We start from the raw sequence: 5,114 nt of genomic DNA on the forward strand, positions 1-5,114 counted from the left end.
TGAAATGCACTAGAAAAGCAAATAGGATGGTTTTGACGGATAAAATGGCTAAGGAATGTTATAATAGTATGCAAAATAGGCTCAATTAGGGGACTAAATGTGCGTAAATAATGTTCACATCACTTTCCTCCGGGTCTTCAAGCTCGTCACCAGGCGTAAGAAAACGGGTTATTTGAGTAAAAAACCGAGTTGTCTTTAAGACGACCATTTTCGAAATCTCAACAAAACTGAGACTTTCTTACGTAGAAAGAAGGAGGAAGGAAAGAGGAAGAGAATGCTACAAAAAATATGAAATTTGGTTGAGAAAAGGAGGAGGGATCCGGGTTTGAATGTTGCGCAAAAATGGAGTTTGAAGGTTTGTGTTGATTTTGTTGTGTTTGCAGGGATTTCAAAAAGAAGAAAGAAGGAAGGAAGGGTGGGGGTAGGGACACGGTAAACAAGCAACAACAATAGTATTAATAATAATAATATATATAATAATATATAATAATAATAATAATAATAATAATAATAATAATAATAATAATAATAATAATAATATATAATAATGTATAAATGTAGAGTGTGGGGTGTGGGGTGAGTAGGTGGTATGTGTTGTCGACATAAGGTTGGTCCGTGTTTAGATAAGATTCTCAAATGAAATGCGACGGTCTATGTTAGACGGAAATTAAGACGAGAATTATTATTATTACAGTCACTATTATTGTCCGACTAAAAATATATAAATATATATATATATATATATATATATATATATATATATATTTATTCTTATATAAATTATGCGTTAGGAATATAATTTAATAATACGTATTTTTATATAAATGAGCTTTTATATATAACTTTTATAAAAATCTTGTTTGAAATAAAATGAATTAAATTGAATAATTCAAAAATATAAAATAAAGTAATCAAACAGTTTAATAAATTTTAAATGTCAAAATGAAAAATTCGCGGGTGTTACACCAACAATATACTGCTTGTACTATACAAGGGGGTGTTACCGATTCTCTTGTCCGTTTTAGTAACTATCTCCCACTCAATGCAAGGTGTCTTTCAGGTCGCACTTACAGATGGACATATCGTTAGTGGTTTTCTCGATCGGGAGTGTGACTGCAAGACCAGAAAAAGCTACCATAGATTATTTCCGAGCGTGGCCACGCATTTCTCAGTCATAACTCCTCGAGTGGCCTAGAGATGTTTAAACCCAACGTGGGTGGGCAATTCATGTCTGCCCTATCTATCCTTTTGCAAAATACAAATCACCATGACCCAGTAGATGTCCTTTGGCCTCCTTTCACGGCACGACCTAGGACAAAAACCAAAGTCACTCGGAAACTGCACTGGCTCAGATAACAGTCTCCAATTTGAAGAATCGACTTATAGGAATATCATAGAAGTCCCTGCCACGACCAGGCGTCTGCAATATATCTAAGGGACTCTATATATGTCACTGCCCGGCAAAGTGTCCCACAGTCTGCCTATGTAAACAACTAGTCATCCCTATGACCTTATGGTGCTGAACCCACCATCAATCGACTTACAATCGAGTCACTCCGAGACGTCACCTCATTAAATGACTAGGGGCTAATACAATGTTCATCCTATTCACTTGAATTGGGGTTCAACATTCTCTCCACAACCAATTCGGATAAACAAGATATTCAATGTTTTCAGTCAAAACTGAATAATTGAGTTCTTGAAGAGACTCAAACAATGAATGCGATCATCACTTACATAAATATTAATACTCTATCCAATATTTACATAACGATCTTCAGCAATTAAGGTATACTACTCAATCACATTGAGATGACATAACCATCATGTCTACCTTATGCCAACGACTTTGGTTAGAGGATTTGCAATAGTTGCATCACTCTAATTTCCATTGCTATTTTCCTTTGTTCTATGTAATCTTATCATCACATATAACCTTTTTGAGTACATGTTTAAACAAGTTTGTAGACTCTGGTTCTAAAGCCGACAAACACTTCCACTGTTTTCACAGTCTCATGGGAGACGATATTCGGCTAACAGAACTACTCGAGTTCCATTAAACTCCAGATATAAACCGTCTCTTTTACAACATCGGATGTTGTAATGTACTTAGTTTTCGTTCGTGATCTATACGTGTAACACTTATACATACACATCCTTCATTTGACATCTAATATGTATGACTTCTTATACATATATGTATAACTTCTTATACATCTTATTCTTTATGTACATAACACATTTACATGCTAACCATTCCATAACTAGGCCCATAACATCTTATAAGCATAGGAATGTTATCGTGTAACCCTTTTACACGGAATTCATAATTCATCCAAACTACAAGAGTAAATCCTCAGTGCTTCTCAAATACTCAAGGATGCTCTTGATAATTATCTAGTGACACTCACTAGGAAATGATTGGTAATGATTTCTCATATTCTCAATATGATAAGTCCCGATGAAAGCAGCTTTTAGCATAATTAATAGATCCTGCAGCGGAAGCAAAAGAGATCATATTTTGTGTTCAACAACTTGAACGAGTCAAGAATCTTATCACATAAGTCTCTTGACTAAAATTCTAATATCCATGGAGATCTATCTCATTAGATCCGGATATTTAAGATGTGCCATGCTTGTCTCAAGTATTCACCCGAGAATATTTCAAGTCACTAATAAGTCAAACACATATTTAGACTAAGAAACTCACCTTAGCTCCCACTAAACTCGATGTATCATCATGGTACCTCGACAACTCGAGTAATACCATTCTGATTAATGACATGATTTAACCCAAGGTTCCAATTCCTTGACGTATAAAAGATCACAAAAGGGATCTTTCAACATGATAGGTTTATTAGTATTGACAAGATCAGCAAAACTTCTCCCTTCATGAGTTACATTCAAGGAGAACCTTTCGTTATCCTTTTGCCGAATCTCATCCTTATGAGAGGCTATATTGCTAAGAACATACGAATTGATAAAGGCATTTGGGTTGTCAAAAACTCTCTGTAACCAACTCAAAATTGAAACATCTTATGTTACCTTTATGACAAGATCAAGGTAACCTAATTTGGTGCAAAGTTTTCGCCCCAAATCAAGTCTCGAAAACATCTCATGTTTCCTTCCTTATCACATCTTGTGCAACAAGACCAATTCACATTGCATGGTGTCACGCCATTACATAGAGATCATACTATATAAAAGCCTTTGATGAGGGTTGAAGATTTGTCACTTTCGAAAAGTAACGCAATATTATCGCAAAATTATGTCCTTATAACCACTGAGCCTCAATAAAGAACGTCTTCTTGCATTGTACTCAGTTTGTGGGTCTTGGACTTCCGTAAGTTCAAAATTTCTCCCACTCTGTCTTTCTGAAAATGAAAATCTTTCTAGAAAGACAGCATTACGAGCCACAAACTCTTTGTTCTCGTTTTGGAGGAGTAAAAACCAAGTGGTTCAATTTTGGATAACCCTCACAAATACATAAATTGGTTCTGAACATAAACATTTATGGTCCCAAATGTATAAAAATGACAAGTTAGGGACCCTCCCTATCCATATCTCATATGGAGTCATTTAGGCTATTATAGTCGGGTTTTAAACTTTTAGTGAGAAAATAGCTTACAAAATTGCGAAAAACCTCAAACTATATCTCATAAAGTTCGGTTTATCTTTTTGACTACACCATACTCTATGGTGTCCCTAGGAGAAGTTATATGTAAACTGGTTCACAATCTTCTTAGTGATCATCAAGGTCAATACTTGATTTACCCATTTGACCTTCAAAGTCATTACTTTGAAATTTTCGATCAACATTTTGATCTTGCCGTGCTTTTGGTTTACTACTTCATTTTGAAAATATTCCAAGTTTCAAAAATCACATTCATGTCTTATTAAATAGATACGAAGTTTTCATATCTACTTAACATTACGGTAAAAGTAACGAAGTATATATAACCTACTGGTGGCCTTACATATCCGTATGTATATGTTCAATCAACTCACTATTTGTGTTTCTTTTCTGCAAAAGAAAACATAATAGATGCACACACACCATAAGATTCTCAATCAAATGGTTGTTCGATGTGCTTATTGTTTATATTAAACGAATTTACTTGAGGTTTGATCAATTGGGTTCACCGGATTAGAGACTTTAAAATCTACAAGATAGTATAATATTTAGTTTTCGTGAAGAATGTAAAATACCTCTAACTTGTGTGGTCTAAACCAACCACCAAGTTATCATAGGAGTAGGTACAACCTTTTTTTTTAAATCACATGAGTGATGCCTTCTATGTATAAACATAGATGATTACATTCTTTTAAAACCAAATTTAGGTACATTTGTCCCTATCGAAATCGTTGCTACTCTAGCATCATTTCGATACAAAAATGTCCTATGCTAGACGTCTTACATTTTATCAATTCATGTAAACTTCTTTACAAAGAAATGACCCGTACTTGGTATCTCATACCAAGATAGTGGAACTAGCCTATCCTTTGAGTAGATGTCTCCTTCAACTTTATCCTATCGCATACATCTAGGGTTGCTTCTTCTTAACGCCCACTCACTTTCACATTCCTCTTTGCGTCAACAAGCAAAAATGAATCTCATGAATACCTCTCTTCATGTCATTCGTGATATTTTATACACTTAGTAAGAGTAAATTACTATAAAGTGAGTGCAACATGTGGCAAAATCTCAACTTCTTCCGAAATTGGACTACCTAACCGTTCAATTGTCATCATATGTGATACGTCCATATTATATAGTCTTTTTAGCCTATTTCAGCACGTATTTCTATGCATTTTTGTACTGTTTATAAAGTATTATGCCCCGAATTGGCTACTTTGGTTCGTTTTGTCCATTTTGTAGAAATGAACGCGAAAGTAGTGGAATCGTACCCTTTTTGTCCTTTTTGCATGCATTTAGAGGAGACGGGATTTTCCTGAGTGAGATACTGCATTGGGAAGCATGAAGGCACGGTTTACGAGGCAGTCGATGACGAGATTGGGCTGATTTGAAGAAGAAGACTCGATCGAGTGGTATTATTACTCGATCGAGCAGTTTTCATGACCTTGTTTGATCGATCGAGTGGTTATTATGCTCG

Source organism: Silene latifolia, chromosome Y (assembly GCF_048544455.1).
Source record: "Silene latifolia isolate original U9 population chromosome Y, ASM4854445v1, whole genome shotgun sequence".
Lineage (NCBI taxonomy): Eukaryota > Viridiplantae > Streptophyta > Magnoliopsida > Caryophyllales > Caryophyllaceae > Silene > Silene latifolia.